Here is an 11,683-nt window from a genome sequence, read left to right as displayed (position 1 = left end):
CTAATTTTATGTAAACAAAAAGAGGGTTACCCCTTGCCAGTCGTATATCTTATTCATTTGTGTGTACATTTATATCATATTTTTTATGATTATGCTGAAAGATGCCTAAAGGGTAATATTTGCATTTTTGCATGAAAATTTTTTTTTTCCGTCGGTATTCTTGTTTTATTGTGTTCTGGTGTTATTACCTTCTGCAAAAGTATCTTTTTCTGATTACCACCACCCAACAGTAATTTGAGGAATTCTAGATGGAATAATGAAAAGTAACGAATCGCGGAAGAAAATAACGGCAGAAATCAACAAAAGGACAAGAAAGCTAATAGAAAAAATTGTATTTCATGCAATATGAGGGCTAAAAACACTTACGAAAGCTTTCTTGGACCAATTTTCTATCGAACGTAAACTTCTCTAAATACATGTAGATATGAGTATGTTGGTTAATGATTTAACACCATACTCAATTTTTTAATAAGGGTCATTTACACTGACTCACAGTGGTGCCCTTTTAGCTCGGAAAAGTTTCCTGCTAGTTGATTGGTTAGAATGTTCTTGTCTGACCTATCAGCTAGCAGGAAACTTTTCCGAGCTAAAAGGTCACTGCTGTGAGTCTGTGTAAATGCGCCTCATTAAATAAAAAGGAGAATAATTATTCATATACTGATCTTTGCTACACCGTGGCTCACTTCTATCGCAATTAAGCAATACATTACTGACCCTATGTTCTGGCAAGCGGTACATATTGCTCATACACTGAGTGGATGAGTATTTTGTCATATCTTTAGTTTACACTAAGCCTTGTTCTACTAGTATGGTGGTTTAGTAACGCTATTATTCACATACTGGTCTTTGCTTCGCTGTGCCTCGTTTTGCACGCAATTAAATATTACTTCACTTCTCCTATGTTCTGGCAAGCGGTGCATATTGCGCTAAGAGCGTTCACTGTGTTTGCTAGTATTTTACCGTATCCTTAGTTTATACTGAGCTTTAAATCTATATTGACTTGACTCGATAGTTGGAGTCGCAGTTAGTACCCAAAATTGCGAGTAAAAACTGGCTGGACTGATGGATTGAGATGTCCCACTGCATCTTGCATGTTCAGTAAGGTCACTAGGTCCTGGCTGGGGGGTATGGCCACTCGGTCCTGGATTGTTTGTGTGGCCAAATCTTGGATACAATTTTGCAGCAACTCTTTATAATTAGGTACAAATTTTATAGATACAGTATATAACGAGAGCTATACTACTTGTAGTATAGTACTCTCTCCGAACATCAGACTTAAGAACATAACGACTTGATGTCCCTCCATAAACTTGCAATGTTCTGGTTATTGATTTCAGGATTTTGAGGGTCCACAAAGTCTTTACTATGGTTTATCGACCAGTGCCGGTACCCGTATTCACTAATTTTTTTGTATGCGGCCCACTCTTCACTGACTACTGTATAAAGCTACTTGGCCGTATATGTTTTTGAATAAAAGGTATTAATATTGTAATGTGTCTATGTGGATTTTCAATTAGTGGCACTGCATAAAATCTCTCAGATATGCTCTTTCCACCACACTCGCCAGGAATTTCTCTACCACGTCCGTATTTTCACTCGCCAAACTTCGACTTAACAATTTTGACAAAAATGTCTGGCCCTACAATTGGTGGCTGGTTATGAGCCAAATGTTCCGTTACCTAGGAACAATAGCTCCTCTAATTAACACTGGCTTCAGGATCCCAATTTAGGTTCCTGATAACATCTGAGTACTGTAACTTTTCTGTAACCACATTTTCACGAAAAGGACTACAGTAACTTCTAAAGTTCAGAATTACACTTATCCAAAAAATTGTTCTTATGTCACTCGCAGAGAATGTACACTGCATGTGTGTTTTACTTCGGTTTTCTAGCTGTAACGTGACTGCCAATTTTGCTGGTCAGGCCGCAATGAACACGCTTTGTAACACTGGTAGAGTTATATCTGAAGGAAGCACACCGTGATTACGTAAAAAGTTTTAAAATTTCTTAGTTATTCATTAAAAATAGTTTAATAGCTTCGTGCGGGGTAAATTCACAACTTGTAAAAAGGGTCGCCATAACTGAACCTGGCCAGGTGATCGGCCAAGGCAAGGCAGACTTTGTGATTTAAAAATGAGCAGGCAACCATGGAGATGTATGACTTAATATTTTCCATCAAGGACCAGTCAAATGGTGTGATTTATAATGTATCTACATTGTGATTGGCCAATTCATATTACAGATCAAGCAAAACACAAGAGAGAAGGCAATTTTTTTCCTCACGCACCCACAGTGAGGTCAAGGTTATACACGGTCAAAATCCCGCCCAAATCTAATATTCAATAGTAATGCATTAAAAGAAACTACACTGTTTCCATTGGAGCACAGAGGTCTATGGCTGGAGCTACAGTGCATTCGGGCAAAAATTATCACAGTGCGCAAAGGGGCGGAGTTTAATAGAATAGGAACAAATATGAGGAATAACAGGAGCTACTGTGTGTCACTGTGAAGATAAACAAATGGCTTGGCAAAAATATATTTACCGTAAGTTAATTAATTTTTTTCTCGTGTATTTATGCTGATAATGTATTGTTAATAATTTTTTTTTTCACGTTCTACCAGACAAAAATATTAATAACAAAATCGCTGGGTGGGATTCTATCGTAATAATACCCATTTCCACCTAATCTTGTGTAAATAATAGGAGTATTACATCATGGTAGTCGTATATTATATGTACATCATTATCCTGCGATTGTCATTCAAAGTCTGGGTTTTTATTGAAGTTGTAGAATGCCTGGAGTTAGTGAAACATAGGGGGAATATTTGTTTAGATTACATGTCCACCCGCATATTGCTAATTGGCTCTCGTCATTTCAGGTAATGGCAGCCACTTCCCAGAAGGCACCGAGTGGGATGTTCTTCATGGCCGCAGCTCCGGGTTATAGGGACCAAATTTCATGTATCCATTTCAAGAAAAAGTAAAAAGCTAAGAGTAATATGGGTTTCACATCTCTGCTGTATAGAGTAAGTAATTAATGAAGTTTTTCTATTCTCCAACGGATATAATTGAAAATTTTCCAATTAGGTTTTTTATAATCATTATGTGGTCACCAATAATCAATATTGGAGTCTATTTGTAAGTAATATTCTATTATGAATGCAGATATTTACTGTACAGTATTATAGCAGAGATATTAAATTTAGTTTCCCCATCTCATCAACTAAATTACCTTTCTCCAATTGATTTTAGTTATGTTGTTGTTTATCTGCTTTTCTTATATATACTGTAATGCAACTGTTTTGCCAATCTAGTTTCTATAATGACTGCTTGGCTGGATTACGTATTTTTGTAACATTTTTTTTTTTCATTCTTTTTCTAATTCTAAACTAAAGTGATGGTGTTAAAACTTTTAAAAAGTCTCTTATCAAATGTAAAATTAAGTCATTTTCCATTAATCTAAAGTTTGTGCCTACACGAGATGCAATCCATAGTCATTTAAATGGTGTTTACTCTGTTGCTGATTGGCTATGACTTGAATTAAGGAAATCGTGGGATTCTGGTAACATAGTATGGTTCTATCATCCCACCCATGCTGGGTAGGAGCAGCTGAGTCAGCGAGACACTCTTCACTTTACTCCTGGTCACTGCTCCAGTCGCATGCTGCTCGTCCACTGTCTCTGGTACACTTCACCTTGTTCGTTGTGCTTTCTCTCTACTCGCTGCATATCTCATATTGAGTACAGTATTTCCTAATTAAATAAGAGAACCTGGCCTGGCATAAGAGGTAGTGTTTGTGGCACCTCCATGAGCCAAGTAGAGGTAGATTCCCATTCTTTGTACCCTGGGTGTAATGGTAAGCATTGCTTCTTTATTATTATTATTATTATTATTATTATTATTAGTAGTAGTAGTAGTAGTATTGTTATTCTTATTATTATTTTTGGGCTCAAGCCATGGCGTCCAGATGGAAGGATCCTTTTTGGTAGCTTCCTTGGGTAATCACTACTAGGATTTTCCAGAGAATTAAACCACAGGTTATCACAGAATTCTAACTTCTGGAGCGAGTATCCTAAGGGTTTCCCCTTAAGACATCGTGTATCAACAGGGGACACGCATGTATAAACGTGCCACATAGCTATCTGCACCCCATATAGAGTTAACGCTTCAATATGGCGGACAGGGAGTGGCTGGGAGCTGAGCCGCAGCCGATCTAGATGTGGCGATATCGGTACTCGCGATGTAAACAGACGGACGCCATTGCTTTTGATGACGTCACGTCCGTCCTCATTCCTTTGCTAGTAGCTCGCTCGATTGGACGTATTTTTCCCTTTGTGCGACTTTATCTGCTTGCATCCTCGCCATGTCTCAACCTTTAGCTTCACCTCCTTCTGGAAAGTTGAGTACAAAGGTTTAAGTATTGTTTAAATAAGCTCTGACCTTAAAGTAAATCTTACTTTTCGAGATATTTGCATAATTGTGGCAGAGCTTTGCCAGACCGGTCAGCGCCATTTTATGACGCTGCTGTTGCTTGCATGCCTTATTTAGTTAGCCGCAACAGCCTTACCGGTATATAAATTACTAATCAGCGCTATTAGTTATTTAGTCTTCATAGCTAGGAACTTTATATCGTGTTTTTGACGCATTAGTTAGGGTCTTCGCTGACCCCATACCAGTAGGCTTTGATTAGCCCCTAGGCCAGTGAGCCTATACCAGTGTTAATGCATGATATTTCAGTGATCCTAGTGTTAGTTATGAAGATTTTGGCATTATTTTACAATACCATTGACAGTGATGCAAGTGTTTTTCGCCTTCAGGGACCATATAGGGGGTAGGTTATCTTGAGTGCCTTGCTAACCTAACCTTATGATAGGACCCCTATATGCTCTCTTCATCCCTAGCCCTAGGGCTTCCCTCTGGTAATCTTGTACCCTATTACATGTGATAGGACAAGACTCCTCAGAGTACTGTATCGCCTCCCCACCTAAGGGAATGACCCCTCCCTTAGTGTTGCGGACCTTAAAGGTAGGATCACCTCCTTTAAGCTGAATCGGTCCTTGACCTTTTCCTTGCGATACGTCTTCTCCCTTCCTTGATTAGGGTCTAACAACCCTAATCCAGGTTAGGTTGGGAGGGCTGGTTTATGTACCTAGCTGAAATATACGCGTGCACCGTTTTTCAGTTGGTCCACCTACTATAGGTTAGGGTGAGCATCTCCCTTCCTAGGTGGCCGCTCTGGTGCATAACCCATCCTTTCTTATAAGAAGACCCTTTCCCCCCCCCCAACCTATCTCTTGCCTAGCCTAACCTACCAGTAGGTTAAGCTTCATATGTCCCCTGTCCTACACTCCACCCTAGGCTGGAGTGCTGGACCCCGTGGTGCTCCCAGTGTTGTCCGCTCTGATACATAGACCCTCCATAGTGCTATGGAGTCAGTTATCATTTGGTCGACATGAAGAGTCTCCACCCCTTCTTTGGGTACACCCTGTCCTCTCTTGGACTGCCTTAGCCCCCGGCCATTGCGGCCCCTGCTTAGGATGATAGATTCACCTCTATCATGGTGGTACCTTTTCCAGAGGTGTCTTGACTAGGCTAGTACAGCCTTGCCATCCCACCTCCATCTTTGGTGCGTGTCCCTTGCCGCCTCTACCCCGGCATCACCGCCGCTACGGGTGACTTCCTTTTCCTTGCCGCCTTCCCCCGAGTGCCGGGGGATCGCCGCCGGCCGTCGGCTTACCGCCGTGGCCTCTCCATTCCCTCATAGCCTCGGCACACTGCCGACCCCTCCCGGAGTGCCGGCACTAACAGCCGGCCCCCGGCCCCGGCTATGCTCCTTTATCCTTACCCCTGTCACCCTCCAACTGCCTCCGGCTGCCGGAACCGCCGCTCCTTGCCGGCGGCCGCCGCTACCGGCTGCCGCCACCCTGGCTTCTTTTGACCATAGAATGATCATTCTTGAATGCCAGAAACTCTGCTCGAGCGGCTTCCGGCGTGCCGGGGGTATGCCGGCCCCTTCCGGAGGCGGCAAGATGCCTTGCACCCCTTCTCTCAGCTATCTTTACTAGCGATAGCTCCTAAAAACCGCACCTAGACGGCTTGTTAACGCAGACAAACTGGTACGGAATCGTACATTTTGTTCAGTTTTCACTCTGTCTTCTTGCGTGTTTCATCTTTCCAGCACGCTACGTGTAATTGGCACGTCTGGTTGCCGGAACCTTACTAGGATCTCATGATCCCCAGACTTTCTTGATAAGATTTCAAGCCCAGTCTATAATATGGTTATTCTAGATGGAATTCCCATTATCAAGACACCTTCCATGGAGGCCTACGGCCACCTGGGACTGTCCGATGCTACGGCAACCAGCCGGGCGGGTTACACGAGGCATGCGTCTGTCTCCTTTCACCCACCCTTCTGTGCATCACAATTAATTTAAGTTAATATTAACTTGTTAATAATTAACTTTATATACGAGCCATATTATGACTCTACAATACTCATCGTCTCTTTCCTTTACAGGAGGAGTACGTCAGGTGTGACCACGACTTCTGCGCGGTCCGTCGGCCACACTTCTATGGACACACGGCGTGTAGGACACACGCCCCTTGTGCTCACAAGAGAGGGGATCTCAAATACTGGGGCCCCACCACCTGTTCGGTCTGCCAAGAATGCTTACAGAAAGCATTCTATGATTCTCCCTCAGCGGAGATTCGGGACACTGCTCGGGACAACCTACGCAAGTGGGTACGTGGCTTTCAGAAGAACGCCACTGGACCATACCTAGCCACAGAAGAAATGAGGTCTTTGCTGTTCCCAAAGGCCTCTCCAGACTCAGTGGTCCCAGTCGAACAGATCCCCGTAGTCCAGATTACAGTGGAACCTGATGTTGTCATGGCTCAGTCCATGAATGATTATCACCTGGATTCAGAACATGATGAACGCATGTCAGAGATCTCGGAGGACACCGAGAAAACCCTTATGGCCCAGGGTGAAGGGGAGGATGATGAAGAAGAGGACCGGGTTGTGTATACCGAGTCCGATAAGGAGGATGCCCCTCCCTCCATCCCCCCTCTTACTCCTACACCGACGGAAGTGTCTCTCCCATCTACGTCCTCCACCACGACTCCTCTACCTACGGCACAGGATATGATTCGGCTCATTGAATCCGTGATGGAGCAGAAGCTCCAAGAAACTCACCAGATCATTCGGTCAATGGGAGGTTCCAAGGAATCTCGCAAAATCTCCATCAAGGACCTCCCCACATGCTCGAGCGACAATCCGTGGCGATTCGCCGAGCATATGGTCATCGCTGACGACAAGATCTTCGTCAGCGATAAGATCGGTTCCATACCCCTGGAAGAAGTGGAGTTCTTCCCCCGCTTTGAGGCGTATCCGGACTGTTACGTCCGTCTACGTTCAGAACCATCCTCAAAGGAAGAGACCGAACCGAAGGAGAAAATAGTGTTCGATCTCTCGAAGGCCCAGGCTATGCTTGCCAAAGTGCTTAAGAGCAGAGGCTTTACCTGCTCTGGACTTCCGGCTCTGAGCAAGAAGTACCCCACCTACGTTGCGCCCGATGAAGTGGTGATACCCTTCACGGAAAAGGCCTTCGCTGCCTGCTTTAAGGCTGTAGAAGGGAAATCCTGCCCTGCATTGGAGGAATGCAGACCTTTCTCCGCAGTCACCCCGCCCGACACCAAACACTGGAAGGATGTGCAACACACCTTCGTGGTGGGCAAACTAGATCCTGACGTTGCTGGACGTCAGTTTAATGAGGACCTCCCCAAGCTAAACGATCACCTCCTTCATAGGGAACAGGAAACGAAGGAGAGGCTGGCAGCATCTCTCACTCTCCAGGTCCAGATGGACGTAATGGCTGGCGACACCAGAGTCCCTGACCATTACATGGTCCTTGCCAAATCTCATATGGCAACCTTAGTCAAGGATCTGTACCACTTCATGCGAGCTCGTAGAGCCTGCAGAGAATTCATGTTCTCCAGTGCCACTGTCAGACACGAACCCCGGAAACTGATTTCCTCCAACATCTGGGGCAAGTACCTCTTCCCGTCTGATCTAGTGAAAGAGATCACAGACAAGGCCGCATCTGAGAACAGGAACCTTCTCAACAAATGGGGCATGTCTAGGAAGAGAAAGCCCTCTCAGGATGACGGTCCTCAGCCTAAGAGGAAGCAGTCGAAGCATAGACCCCAGCAACGTCAGCACAGACTTCAGTTTCCGGCACCCGCTACTCCCCAAGTGGCCGCTCAGCCGCCACAGACCTTTCAGTTGGTCCCACAGCCGGTTTTGTCCTCATCACCGGCCTTCAACCCCGCCTTCGAGCAGTACTCCACTACCTTTCGTCCCAAAGGTAGAAGCTCAGGCAGGGGTTCCGGCAGAGATTCCTCTCGCCGGCCCTCCAGAGGCAGAGGAGGACAGGGAGCTAGCGGCCGAGGCAGCAAGTCCTCGGGACCCCAGAAGCAATGAAGTGCTTCCGGTGGGAGGAAGACTCCGCCACTTCCAGGATCGTTGGACCTTCGAATCCTGGGCACACAGCATCATCAAGAAAGGTCTAGGCTGGAGCTGGGCGCAACCACCCCCAACCTTCCAGCAATTCTTCCAACGTTCAACCCCCCCTCCTGGAAGAATATGTGCTAGACCTCTTGAACAAGAAGGTGATAAGAAGGGTGAAGTCCACAAGGTTCCAAGGGAGACTGTTTTGTGTCCCCAAGAAAGACTCAGACAGACTCAGAGTCATTCTGGACTTATCCCCCCTCAACGTATTCATATCGAACAACAAGTTCAAGATGCTGACTCTTCAACGGATCAGAACCCTCCTGCCTCGAGGGTCTTTCACGGTCTCGATAGACCTGGCGGACGCATACTGGCACATACCAATGAACCATCACGCTTCCTCCTACCTTGGATTCCGACTCCAACGGAAAAGCTATGCCTTCCGGGCCATGCCCTTCGGACTCAACGTGGCCCCTCGGATATTCACAAAGCTAGCGGACGCAGTAGTACAACAGCTCCGCATCCGAAACGTCCAGGTGATGGCCTACCTCGACGACTGGCTAGTGTGGGCGCCCTCGCCCGAGGATTGTATAGAATCCTGCAGAAAAGTTACCCAGTTTCTCGAACACCTGGGATTCCAGATACACGCGAAAAAGTCTCGCCTATCTCCAGCTCAGAAGTTCCAATGGTTAGGCATCCACTGGAATCTTCAGTCACACCGCCTTTCCATTCCAGCAAAGAAAAGGAAGGAAATAGCAGGGTCTGTCAAGCGACTGTTAAAATCCAAACGGATCTCAAGACGCCAGCAGGAACAAGTTCTAGGCTCTCTACAGTTCGCCTCGATCACAAACCCAGTGCTTCGTGCACAGCTAAAGGATGCAGCGGGAGTCTGGAGACGTTCCGCATCCATCGCTCGAAGAGACCTCAAGAGACGGCTCCCAAGCAGACTTCGACTTCTTCTAAAGCCGTGGTCAGAAGCGAGGGCCCTAAAAAGGTCCCTTCCTCTCCAACACCCACCTCCATCTCTCAACATCCATACGGACGCTTCGTTGGAGGGTTGGGGAGGTCACTCCCACCAAAACCAGGCTCAAGGCACTTGGTCTCCCCTATTCAAGACGTTTCACATCAACATCTTGGAGGCCATGGCGGTTCTTCTGACGCTGAAGAAACTCTCCCCGCCCCCGTCGATACACATTCGCCTGACCCTGGACAGCTCTGTGGTAGTGCGTTGTCTCAATCGCCAGGGCTCAAGATCGCCCAAGATAAATCAGGTGCTCCTGACAATCTTCCGTCTGGCAGAAAGGAAGAAATGGCACCTGTCTGCAGTTCACCTACAAGGATTCCGCAATGTGACAGCGGACGCTCTATCTCGGACAAACCCGATAGAGTCGGAATGGTCTCTAGACGCAAGATCATTCTCCTTCATCTCTCACAGAGTCCCAGAACTCCAGATCGACCTCTTCGCAACGAGCGACAACCATCAACTTCCTCGATATGTAGCCCCGTACGAGGACCCCAAAGCGGAAGCGGTGGACGCCATGACCTTGGATTGGAACAGATGGGCCAAGATTTACCTGTTCCCTCCCACCAATCTTCTGCTGAAAGTCCTCTCCAAATTGAGAACCTTCAAAGGGACAGCAGCTCTAGTGGCTCCCAAGTGGCCCCGCAGCAACTGGTACCCCTTGATCCTGGAGATGCAGCCAACGCTGATCCCCCTCCCGGACCCAGTTCTCTCCCAGCAAATACAGAAGTCGACTGTCTTCGCTTCATCATCGAAAATCAAGGACCTTCATCTCATGATTTTCTCACCCTAGCCGCTAAGAAAAGGTTTGGGATTTCGAAGAAGAGTCTAGACTTCCTCGAGGAATACAAGACCGAATCCACGAGAAGGCAATACGAATCGTCTTGGAGGAAATGGGTCTCCTTCGTCAAGGCAAAGAACCCCTCGAAAATCACTATAGATTTTTGCTTGTCCTTCTTCATTCACCTTCATGGACAAGGCTTGGCAGCCAACACGATTTCTACTTGCAAATCGGCCTTGACCAGACCTTTGTCATACGCCTTCCAAATAGATCTGTCTAGCGACATCTTCAACAAACTACCGAAGGCCTGTGCCCGTTTACGACCGGCACCCCCCTCCGAGACCAATCACTTGGTCTCTAGACAAAGTTCTCCACTTCGCCTCCAACTTGGACAATGATTCATGCCCTCTTAAGGACCTGACTCAGAAAGTTATATTTCTCTTCGCTCTAGCTTCGGGAGCCCGAGTCAGCGAAATAGTGGCACTATCTAGAGAAGAGGGACATATCGTTTTCAACGATTCAGGAGACCTCTCCCTCTTCCCTGATCCGACGTTTCTCGCAAAGAACGAATTACCTACCAAACGATGGGGCCCGTGGAGGATATGCCCCTTGAAGGAAGATGCCTCTCTATGTCCAGTAGAGAGCCTTAAGGTCTATCTTCATAGAACTTCAAACTTTGGTGGAGGCCAACTCTTCAAAGGAGAAACATCGGGCAGCGACCTGTCACTGAAACATTTGAGAGCAAAAATCACCTACTTCATTCGCAGAGCGGATCCAGACAGTACACCCGCTGGTCATGATCCTAGGAAAGTCGCTTCGTCTCTGAATTTCTTTCAGAGTATGGATTTCGAAAGCCTCGAGAACTATACAGGCTGGAAATCCTCGCGTGTTTTCTTTAAACATTATGCGAAACAAGTGCACGAAGTGAAACATTTTGTGGTAGCCGCAGGTAGTGTTATGAAACCTGCTCTGAACTCTGCTTAGAACAGTGAGTTATTAGGGACTCTAACTCGTCGGGTGCCTATGTTGACCCTCAAGTGATACGTAGTGAAGCAGAAACCACCTTGTGTTTTCTTTAACTGTTCTTACCTCAGGTGAAATGTCATAGTAGATCACCACATGAGTGCTACATGCCCCGTGCATGACGTGTGTTACATAAAGACTAACGTTCCGTAGAACGAGTGCCTACTAATACTTGATTCTTCCCTTTCAGACTCAAGAGCACGCCTTTATGACTATGTACATTTTTATCAGAGTAAATGTTTTTTACTATTTATTGCATGACATGTATTGATTTACCTGCAATTATATAATAAAATGTCTATTTTATTACTTGTGCGTCTCCCTTGCTCCTTTCTTACTATGAAATAT

The 11,683-nt window shown here is 46.0% G+C and overlaps 1 long non-coding RNA gene across 2 annotated transcripts in view; it reads left to right on the top strand.

Moving 5' to 3' along the window:
* Window positions 1-11,683, top strand: part of LOC137657091 (uncharacterized) — a 33,789-nt gene that overhangs the window by 1,050 nt on the left and 21,056 nt on the right. The window contains exons 1-2 of one of the 2 annotated variants that reach the window (XR_011047104.1): window positions 2,271-2,544; window positions 2,881-3,027. This is a non-coding gene — a long non-coding RNA (uncharacterized lncRNA). Of the gene's footprint in view, window positions 1-2,270; window positions 2,545-2,880; window positions 3,028-11,683 lie in introns of those variants that run through there. The other variant, XR_011047103.1, reaches the window with a different exon arrangement.

Source organism: Palaemon carinicauda, chromosome 18 (assembly GCF_036898095.1).
Source record: "Palaemon carinicauda isolate YSFRI2023 chromosome 18, ASM3689809v2, whole genome shotgun sequence".
Lineage (NCBI taxonomy): Eukaryota > Metazoa > Arthropoda > Malacostraca > Decapoda > Palaemonidae > Palaemon > Palaemon carinicauda.
Note: the sequence above shows the minus strand (reverse complement) of the source record. Positions and strands in the feature narration are given on the sequence as shown.